Genomic DNA, 12,284 nt, shown 5'->3' with positions numbered 1-12,284 from the left:
TGTGTTGGGTCTTGGAACGCCTGTTGTGATTTGTATGTGCTGAATCCCTTCATCTTTACAGTATTACTCAAAGTCCTTTGAAGTGAAAGCAGATCCCTTGTCAGAGATAATTCTTGAAGGATTTCCGAAGACACCTTGTTGGATTTTTAGTTTATGTACAGCTTCTGCCGTTGATGTTGTCTTGACTGGGTAAAACCAGACAAATTTTGTAAAAGCATCTACCACTATAAGTATATGTCGGTATCTCTTATCTGTAGATGTTAGGCGTCCTACAAAATCTATGTGATATGTGCTTAACGGAATATAGTCCTTTGGGATTGGTTTCAATAGACCTTCTGCTTTGCCTCGCTTTTTCTTATAGAGGATGCACTCGACAAAGTTCATTATAACATGTTCTATTTTTTTTGTAGCATTCGAAATATGAAAATCTCTTTTCTACAGATCTTCTGTCTTTTGTGCAGCAAAGTGTCCTTTGTTATGTATGCCACGGATGATCTCGAATTCCATCGCTTCCGGCCCAACGATGAGTTCTCGACCTCTCTCTTACAGATACAACACATTATCTTTTAGCAGATAGTCATCTCTAAGTCCTTTCTTGACCAGAGTTTTCAATAACTCTCCATCCTGTTGGATCCATAATAATCATCATCCTGTTGCGTTGTTGCGATCTTAGTAGTGATTTCAATTTGCGAACAAGTGACCATGCACACGGCATGCCTACTTAATGCGTCGACTTGTCTCATCTGTTGATTGGGTCTATGGATAACTTCATATTCGAACTCTTCGAGTAGCAGTGCCCATCTAGCTATCTTTGGTGTCAGATCTTTTTTCTTCATTGTCTTCTGAAATGCATCGCAGTCTGTGACTATTTTGATTTTTGTGCCCAAGAGATAACTTCGAAATTTTTTCAAGGCTTCGACGATCACTAGCACTTCGAGTTCCTAACTTGACATTTTTTCTTGTTGAGGTGATGTTTTCTTGCTCATGCAATGGATTGGATGCAGCTGTCCATCATCTGAGCGTTGAAGCAAAACTGCACCGAAACCATGACTACCAGCATCCGTGTGTAATTCCAAAGGTTTTCCCTGGTGAAAAATGTTAAGTACAGGACTTTTGCTCAAAAGTTCTTTAAGGTGGTCAAATGCCTGCTTCTGTCTTGGCCCAAATTCAAATTCTACACCAATGCGAAGCATATCACTCAATGGTTTGGCTATTTTCGAATAACCAGGTACAAATTTTCTAAAACAGCCTGCGAGACCTAGGAAGCTTTACAATTGCTTAACGTTCTTAGGTTGAGGAAAATTTTTAACTGCAAGGGTTTTATTTGGAGATGGACGAATTGTACCTTCTTCAAATAAATAACCGAGAAATTCAATTTTTCTTTTAAGGAATTGACATTTTTTAAAATTAATTTCTAGTCCATATTCTGAAGCTACTTTTAAAACTCGTTTAAGTTTTTCTAATCCCTCTTTTTCATCACGGGAAGGTATGATAAAATCATCCATGTAAATTACAACTGTATTATCCCTTATTAATTCACTGAATACATTATAGATAAATCTTAAAAATGCACTAGGACTTGTGGTCAAACCAAACGGTGCTCTTAAAAATTCAAATAAACCTGCATGACAAATGAATGCTAAATATTTGGTACATCTTTCATCGACTGGAACGTGGAAAAGACCATTTTTCAAATCCAAAGTTGAAAAAACTTTCGCTTCCCCCAAATGATCAAGTACTTCCTCTACCTGGGCCATAGGAAAAGAATCTTTCACTACTCTTTTATTTAACTGTCTGAAGTCTACGCATAATCTATGTGTTTTATCACTTTTCTTACATAACAGAATTGGAGATGCGTATTCGGAACAAGATGGTTTAATTATCCCCTTTTGCAACCACTCGTCTATCTGTTTATCAACAATTTTTTGCTCACCAAATGGTAATCTCTGAGACCGTTGCGATACTGGAATATCATCTTTTAACACAATATTCATTTTTAAATTCGTATCTTTAGTTTTATTTGGTTTATAATTATGAATCAATAACGATAAATCCTTACGAATGTTCACATCAGTAACATGCAAAAAATCCACATCACATTCGTCAATCACATTTGCAAAATTTAATAAAAAAACACTCTTGTAATGATGATTCACTTTTAAAATCATTTTCGGTATCAGGATTAGATGTTTCATTTTTTTCTTCCCGACTTACTTTTAGAAGCTGAGAATAAATGTTTGATGTTAAAATTAAAGGAACAGATAATTTATTTACGGCTGCAACAATGATTTCTAACCTTGGTGGATTGCTATTTAAAGATAATCCTACTCTAGCGATATCTGCCTCTTTTTTTCGTCAAAAAATGAGCTAAGTATTATTTTACCGTCCAGCGGTGTCTTTATTTGAATGAATGATGAATTTATGACCGGAACTTAAGCGCCTGAATCGATAAGTGCTTTTATTTTTTTATTTTCTACGAAATTATCAGCATATTGCAACTCGTGAATAAAACTGACGTTATTAACACTTGTTTTGTTTTTTCTTTCTGTTTCCTTGTGGGATTCGCTTTGTTTACGTTTTACTCAATCCCTAGAGCGAAATGAAAATTTTCACCCCTTCCCCCGCAGACGTAACATGATCTCTCTGGCGTCGACGAAATGACATCCGGTTTGCTTTTAGGTTTGCTACGACGGAATGAGTCATTCTTAATACTTTGGTTTTGAACACTTGGTACTTTCGATTCATTAGACTGAACTTTAGGGTTATGTATTTTAGACAATGATTTTCCCCGAGATGAAAAATATAAATCACATTCTCGCCCTAACTGTGTTGTATTAAACCATGTTCTTCTCTCGCGAACACCTATGCATTCTTTCGTTTTGAAATCCAAAGTTTCATACAATTTATCTGCAACAATTAAATCAAATAAGTTTTTTAAATCCTTTTGTGTCTCCCTAACCTGACAGTAGTATTCAAATGCTGCGGTCAATCGCGATGCAAATTGAACATGCGACTCGTTTGCTGCGCGTTGAGCATGTTTAAAGGTGTTCAGAATCTCTCTTGGTGTCGGCTGAAATTCAGCTAAAAACAACTCTTTTAGTTTTTCGTAATTCGACAAATCTTCTTCATTTGCATACTTTAAAACATTATCATACTCCGCCCAGCTCTTCTTTGTGCAGCACTGATCTGGGGACATGCAGCTAAAACCAATATTAAACAATTACAAATTCTACAAAATAAAATTCTACGAGAAATTATCAATGCTCCTTGGTAAATTCCCAACATCTATATTCACAGAGACCTCCGAATCGAACTTATTCAAGAGTATATTAAACGATTAGCGGTCAACTTCTTTTATTCAGTACAAACCCACAGTAATAGCCTTATTAGCACTCTCAGACACTCCCCGCGTCCCAGAGAAAAACATCGTTACCCTTGTGACATCCTTCCCACATAAGAATCACAACCTTAATTGACTCATTCACGCAAAACTGACTCTGCGGTTTTACCACCCGCGGCTACATCTTATAACGACACTCAACTTGACACCCCCCTTTTTTCGCCGCCGCTAGTGCGGACATCACTCTCTTTCATCCGCCTCCCACACTCCTTTCACCATTCTCTTTCTCTCCCCACCCGATCTTTATCATAAGTCGAGTAAAAAGATGTTTCTACTATCAGGGTCAATGTTCCTTCTTACCTTCTTCGGGAACATGCAAGGACCTGACTCGGAACAGAGAGCTTACTAAAGCTATGTTCACTAATTGTGGGAAGTAGACAGGATACACAAGAAGGATATACAAAACCCTTTATTTTTCTCTATTTACAATGACTTCCGTACTTCGGAATACACCGACCCGCTACTTGGGGTCAAAACGTAAAAGTATAAAAATAAAACTAAACTCTAATTTAACTTTAGAATAAACTTTAGAATAATAAACGTGGAAGATTGGCCTTATATTAACAGGAAGCGTATGTAGTACAGAGAACTGTGAACACTACAATACGTTTAAAATTTATCAAGAGGATTAAAACCTCTGGCCTGGAAGGCAAACAGCAACTGCGTAACTTCTAAGGTAAGCGGCCTGCTTCGACTCACTGCTTCCTCTCTCTCTCGCTTGGCAAAAAGCCACAACTTAAATACTTGGCGTTCGCCAGACAAACTTTGCATAAAAACCTTAACGCTTATAATTCTGGCCGGAAGTAGAAAATAAGAAGTGATAGTAAAGATTTAAAATAAAATAAACGTTAGTAAAACTTAAGATCCTTACACTACATCTTGACACTCGAGAATAAAATACGATCTGTGTGTGTGTGTGTGTAAAACATTATTCGCTTTAACCCCTAGCAAATTAATTAGTATCTCAGCTTGTAAGTCTTTGGGAACTTCTTTGGTGGCAAAAGCTTTTTCCAATGAAATAAAAAAAACAAATGGAATGCCTCTGGCAGCTCAGGAACAGAGATTGTAAGCGTTTTAACATTTTCAGTAAATTTTCAACACTAGTCTGTGCGTTTCTTCTATCACCCGATAATGATTGTGATTTTAAATTTTCTAGCTCAGTTTGCTTCTCAATTTGAACTAATTTAAGACGTTCGATTTCTAACAGATAGTGTTCACTACTTGTCTTAGGCGTCCGATCCTCGACGATCGATTTGACGACGCCACGAACAAATTCAATGTTCGTTTTGAAGACCTCAGAATTTCTATAATTTTTATAATGTCAGCTTTTTTAGCATTTTCTGGAACATTCTCTCATTCTTTCGACAATTAATTTTAAATCACTCTTGTTTGAATTATTTAAGAAACTCATTTTAAAACGAAACATAAGTAACACTATCTTAAAGAAGGAAACGTTTTCACAGTACCTTTTTGGAAGTTCGCCGGCTTGGAGCCCCATAGTTGTGACGGTGACGTCTTATTATCAAACAGAGATCACACTCACGATTCAAAGTATCAGGTTTTTATTCCTGGTTCATAGAAGAAAAGATAAACGGAATGAGTATGTACAAATGGATTAAATATGTTTAGGAGAGTAATCACAACACTGGTTCCAGTATGGAGATGTAAAAGTCACAGCTGACCACCTATGTGCAGTCACTTTAGATAAGTTACAAGTCCGATCGCCTACGCGCGGCCAGTAAGCGTCTAGTTGTAGCTCCTTCGCGAGCAGTGGCGGCTCGTAATAAGCACTGTGGAACTGCAGCACCCCCTATTACCATTTATTCTTATTTTTAATATTTAATATAGTGTGCCCTTTAGTCTTTAATTCTTTCTTTATACTTTTACAATACATAATCCGTAAGCTTAATGTCAGTTGCCATCCCCTACTTAGTGAAAAAGGTACGAAATTCTTTGTTTGGAACTGCACGCTGCTTATTCACAAAGCCTACAGACCGTTTCTTCTGCTGTTTGCTCCGATTGGTTAAAAGAGGTAGGGTTACAGAATCTAGTGCTTGGCGACTTTTGGTTCATCGCCTTTACAATTTGTATCTGAGCGTCGTGTACCAAAAAGTGAGCATAACCCACCGGAGAAACCGCAGCCCAGTGGTAAAAAGCGCAAGAATAATTATCAGACTTCTAGGTTCCCGGTTCTATCTCTGCTCGTAACTTTCATAAACTCTGCTTTATACGGATTTATTTTTATTTTAACTTTATTGAATGACTTTGTCATTATTTGTCTTTTCGCCTTCGGGTACGGTGTTAAAAATTAAACGCCTTTATTTTCTCTATTTTTGTTAATTTTAATTTTTCTTATTTTTATTTACTGGTTTGTACTCTTTGTAGTAGGTACCAGTAAGCAAGATTACGATCGAAGATCCCGAAAAGCGTTTCAATAGATATAATAATGGAATAAAATATAATTTTAGTTATACTTACTCGTAAAAAGAATAGGTATCCGACACCCTTAAATGTTTACTGAATGTTTTCATTAGGTTAATTTTTTAATATTCCTTTATTTGTATAAATTAATGCGCTATGAAAATTTACACAAAAGACTCCTCCTAAGTGAAATAACGAAAAAGTGCATATACTGTCTCGATATAAAAACCTTTTCTTGTAAAACAATTACGTACTTTTAAAAGTTTAAATTCAAATACAAATAAACTATTAATAAGATCAGTAGGTTATTTAAGATATATTCCCCACAATTTCTCTAAGCTTTCATTCATAAACTAAAAAAAAAATATTGAATGAAATAAACGCTGTTTCCGTTTGTTTGCTGTTAATTACCACTCCTACAGGGCGATAATTCGCCATTCCAAATGACCGCCAAGCAGATGTTTTCTCCAATGAGAGCAGCCCGTAGCGAAATTGTCTGTAGGCTTTGTGAATATGCCTGCACGCTTCACAGTTTCAGCTACGTGGTGCTTGGCTGTTCTGCGCATGCGCGCACAGAAAGCAGCACGCGAGCCGGGTTGCGATAAGAGCACTGTCGCTCTTGCAGTGCCGAAATTCTAGCATGTTGTTGGAAACGTGATTTCGTTTTACTCCGCGCGTGTGGTATTCCTTCGCTCATCATACGGACCATAAACAGAGTTCATGAAAATTTGCAACCTTTAAAAAATTGCCTTACTGAAATTCAATCAACATCAAATGCAGATCAAACTATTGCAAAAGCAACAGGAATTAAAAAAAAAAAAAAAAAAAAAACTATATGATGATAATTTCAAGTTTTGGTTAGAGCTTTTTTTATCAGATGCCTCATGTTGAAATAACATACAACTAGATGCAATCCAGAGAAATTAGTGTGTTGTTTCAAGTTAACGAATATATAACAAATTTAAAAACTGCTATTTTAGAATTAAGAAACTGAACGTACTGTAAGAATTTTTCAAAGACACTGATGGCAGAAGCTAAGGAAATATGTGACTTAATACTATGTATTGATATAATGCACAAATATTCTTCCACTAAATACTTAGCAGCTGCTAAATTGTTAAACAAGAAATGCTTCGCTAGTTTTAAGAATGAACATTCTACAGAAGAAATAGTACTGACCACTGAAGCATATTTAATGATTGACAAACAAAAGCTTGAAACTGAACTGAAAGTATTCTATTGTAGATCTGATATCCATGAATACTGCAAATTAATTGAGCTACTGAAATTTATCTTCGAAAATAATCTAGGTGATGTTCTTAGTGAAATTACGAAACAGCTAAAAAATTCTCTTGAGAGTTCCAATGACTATATCAGAGGCAGAACGCTGTTTTTCAACATTTAAAAGAATGTAAACTTTTCTAAGAAGCACTAGGAATTCGAAAAGACTAAATGCGCTTGCATTGATTTCAATAAAGAAAAATTTCCTCAGTTGTCATCCGGAGATCAAGGAGAAAATTATTCATCTTTTCGCGCGAATTAAAACAAGAAGAATGGATTTCATTTTTAAATGAATAGAAAAAGGTTTAACTGTAACAATTTTGGTTAAAGTAATTAAGAAATGTTTAATTTTTTTTCTTGTAAGATTTAATGAAGTTTCAAAATAAATATTCTTTTTATACATGTTTATTTCCTTTTAGACAATTTTAAAACAAAGGTTAAATTTCTTTGGAACAGCACCCCCACTAATTTAAGCCACGAGCCGCCACTGTTCGCGAGCGTTCTGTTAGACCGCTTCTGTCGGACTTCTCGAACCAAGTGAAGACGTGTTTATCTGGAGAGTTCCTACAGACTAGAGATAGACAGCGACATCTGGTGCTTCGTTAAGGCACGATTCCCACACAGACACACACACACACACATATATATATATGACTTCATTTCTTTATTACGATTTTAATTAAGTTTTGTTTTGTAGATTAGATTATTTCTACATTCCTAATTTATGCTGAAAGCGCTCATTATGCTTCACTATGCTGAGTTTGTACAAGTGTTCTATTTAATGATTTGTTAAACTACATAGGTATGCATATTTTATTTATGTAATTTTATAATATTTGATGTCCTAAAAGGCCATCGGGCCCCAGTATGTTAACGATGTATTATGCTCACGCCAAACCGGCGCTAGTTTGGCGTCCTTAAGTTGCCAAGCTGAGCCATAAATATGAAAGGCGGAAGGATAATCAGCTCAGATAAATCCATAGAATCTCAAAAAATTGAAAGAAGTTCCAGAAACTTTATTTGTGCCTATTGTCAATAACACAGCTCCTCTTAAAGATCTGAAGCTCTGTGTGTCCACTTATACTAACAAACCTTCTTTTACTTAATATTACGCTGGTGATAATATGAAACTTATTCTTGCCATATAATGGTAAAATCCAAATTCAAATGTCATATGATGGCAAAATCGTAAAATGTAAATGGTAAATGCCATGTAATGGTAACTGTAAAATAATTTGGAATTATCTTTGAGCATCACACTGCTTCTCTATAAAGAGTATCCTCATCCGCAGAAATGGGTAAGACACACTGCTAGATGTCTGGTATGCAAAAATAAATTCCCTGGATTTCCATAAACATGTGTCCCACTTGCAGGTGTTAGCTTTACAGAACATCCTGCAAACATTCTATAGTGTATATTGATTATTATTTGTTTATGATCCTGAAGGAGGTTTTATCGGTTAACGCAGATTTCTGTTAACAGAAATTACGAACTCTTTTTTAGTCCGTTGCATCATTAGATTTTGTCATTTAAAATGAACTTTCAGAATTTTTCAGACTTTTTGTCTGTCGTTTCTCTGCTAGAGCTGAATTCAAAAATGCTCCGTCCCGTTTAATTAAAAACCTCTTAGGACAACGGGTAGAAATACACTTTAACAATCATGATCTGAACTTAAACACAATGTAAATGTTCACTTTTTCTCTCTAAATAGCAACAAGTCTTCAGATTTTGGATCAGGACATTACTGCAGTTATAAATTGTAGCTCTCGCAAGTCGCTTGCGAGATCTACATTTCGCGCAGCTGGAAAGGAGACGGCAGCTTGCGAGAGCTACAATTCGCGCAGCTGAAAAGGAGACGGAAATGTCAACTTGCAGTGCCTTTGATGCAATAAAAGCTATCGCTGAACCCTGAAAATTCGTATCACTATAACTGCGAAGTTATCAAAGGCCTAAAGTACGGCCGAGCGTAATACTAGCTTACGAGAGAGTAGCCTAAAAAGACGGAAGAGTACTAGCCAGAATATCTGATATCTCTCTCACTCAGACAGTAGAACTTCGCGGTTATATACCGCTCTTCCTCATTTGCATTCAAACGTGATTCTAAAACTACGTTCTGGCCGGAAGTGGTAAGTTGAGATTAAGAAGCAATAGGAAAGGAAGTTTAACTCAAAATTTAACTGTTAATAAAATTAGCATAATCCTTACATCACTCCCGACCAGACTTTAAATGGTCGAAATTTAAAGGTCTCTAAACGACTTTACAGTTCTCTAGGTAGCTGCATATTTACTGTATCCGAAAATTCCCCGAATCACCCTCTTGTTCTGTAAAAAATCGCCAAACTGCATCAAGGTAGTTGCGGTAACACGCAAGTACCAATTTCTCTAAAGTTGATTTTATTTACTTATTTGCTAATCTCAGTCTCCTTATTGCAAAGAAATTAAGCTTACTTTTAAAGTCTTCTGCTATTTTATTGGTCCAGAGACAGCCGAAATGAAGTCGCTAATCCTTGATTTCGGCCTGGGTTCGATTACAGGTGAATGGACTGGCTGCATGGGCGCTTTCGTGGTTTCTCCATGTGTAACGTGGATACGAGCCAGCTTCCCTTAAAAAGTCGTCCACAAAGGTATCCCTCCTCTTAGGCAGATAGCACTAAGCCCTAGTGTGCTTTGCCGTAACCAAATAAATCAAACTTATCGGCCATTTTACTAATGCTAACTTCCCCTTTTTTTTATATCTAGACTTTTGTATAACAATTCATTTCAAGGGGGTGGGAAATCATTAGCAGTGAAACGTAGCACGTAATTTTTGTTTTGAATTCATAAGTTTATATTCATTTTAAAAGTAGATTTTCTCTATTGTACTCTTTTATGGGCTTTAAATTTCTAATATCCAGAAATGTATCTGTTATACAGATTTGAAATTTCAAAGGTTATAAAACAAACTCTTCATCCCTTTAAGACAAGAATGATAAAAAAAACAAGGCGAATGTTTTTAAAAAACTAGCAGTGTTTTATAAACTTTTACTTAACTCGCTTATGGTGTTATTGTCACTATGATCAAAACATCATCTTTGATTTTTAGTTTATTTCCCAATAAGCTATGGAGCTCAAATTTTGCACACACACTCACTATGGATAACAATATAATGTAGAAAAGCGATTTTTTGCAAATTTCGATTCACATTTCTTAAACTGTAAAGTTGAAACAAAGTTCGCACATATCATCGCTTAACTAAAGAACTAAAAATCTCAGAATTTTATTATTTGCCCCATCGGAAAGTGTGAGAAAAGCTTTTAAGGACGTCTAAATGAGATTTTAACACGATTTCTTATTTTTTAGAAAAATCATTGGATTTTTTCGACCATTTGATGTAACAGTATTGTTGGAAGGGAAAAAAGTAATTAAAGAAACGATTTTCAGTTGAATAATTTGACTGGTGTGCCACTGAGACTAAAGCCGAAAATATAAAGAAAAGTTATTTAAAACTCATAAAGAATTACTGAACTAATTAAAAAATAATTTATATAGTTTAATTGGGAAAGGAGATTAAATAATTCTCTACAATTTTATATTATGAGTAATAAGAGTTATGGAGCCTAAATAGAAAATATAATAATCAGATTGTATTCTCAACGATATAAGCTCAAAGACATATCTTTATAAATTTATCAACAGCCCCACATGCACTTATTTCTAAATATAAAACTGTAGTCATATTTTTAAAGATATTTTATCTCTTGTTCCTTTAATTACACTCATGTCCATAAATTAAGGATAATGCAAAATCAGGTAAAGGAAGAGTTAGAAGCAAAACAAATTTGACTTATTTGTAAAGCTTATTTATTAAACAAAAGGTAAAGAGCAAAAAAAGATGCTATATGTTTGATATTATTAAAAAAATTAGCGATTTTTCTCCCTGGAGCAAATTACAAAAAAAAAAAAAAAAAAAAAAAAAAAAAAAAAAAAAAACCTATTTACAAAAAACCAATATTACATGGTTGGTATGATTGTTAATACATTGTATGTCTCCCAGACGATGCAATACAGTCCGTACAACGCCTAGGCATGCTGAGTATCAAATTATCGATCTGATCTTGGGGGATATTACACCACTCAAAAAGCAATGCTCTCCGAAGTTCCGGTAGACATGTAGGAGGAAGTTGATGGGCTGCGACTTGTCGGCCAAGCATGTCCCACACGTGCTCTACTGGATTCAAGTCCGGTGAGAATGCTGGCCAGTCCATACGGGTGATATCCTCCGATTTGAAGGCATTCACTTACGATGTTTGCACGGTGAGGACGGGCGTTGTCATCCATAAACACAAATTGTGCGCCCATGGCACCCCGAAACAAACGTACATATTGTTCCAGAATGACGTCCCGATAGATTTGGCTTGTCATGGTTCCAATTTGAACATGCAGGTCAGTTCTGGAACCCAGAATAATTCCACCCCAAACGAGCACTCCTGCACCACCGTAACAGTGTCGTTCAATGATGTTTTCTTGGTGGTAACGGGTACCTGGAGATCTCCATATGAACGTCCGGCGAGAATCGGACTGCAAGCTAAATCTGGACTCGTCGGAAAACATCACACAAGCCCACTGTTGCGGTGTCCACAATGCATGCTCTCTACTCCAAGCTAACCGCAGGCGACAGTGAGTTGCAGTAAGTGGAACGCATCTCACAGGTCTACGAGCATATAAACCAATCTGCCCTAAGTGTCTGTACACGGTCTGCCTTGAAATTGTTGTACCAGTGGCTGAAGAGAGCCGACGAGACAGGTCTGAGGCTGTGCTCTGCCTGTTTCTTTTGGCAGTAACTGCCAAATACTGGTCCTCATTCGGCGTTGTAACTCTGGAGCGACCTGTGCTGTAATGTCTACTCACATTACCATCATCTTGGAATTGTTGCCAAAGCCTGGAGATGACACTCTGGGCAATTCCAAGTTTGTCTGATACTTCCAGTTGGGTACGCCCACATTCCAGACGACTGATAATTCTACCACGTAAAAAATCATCCAAATGCGTCCTTTGTCATAACTATTCGGTTATTGCACTGAAATGCTTATAAAGCGCCTGCGAACAATTTTACTTCTTTGCCTGTATTCCGTATATATCACTCTCTTACACTCTCGTCGTTGTGACATACCATCGGTGTCATCTGGTTACTTCCTGAAATT

This window comes from Stegodyphus dumicola, chromosome 12 (genome assembly GCF_044657685.1).
Source record: "Stegodyphus dumicola isolate Sdum_Otavi_A_Nest chromosome 12, ASM4465768v1".
In the NCBI taxonomy this organism is placed as follows: Eukaryota; Metazoa; Arthropoda; class Arachnida; order Araneae; family Eresidae; genus Stegodyphus; species Stegodyphus dumicola.
Note: the sequence above shows the minus strand (reverse complement) of the source record.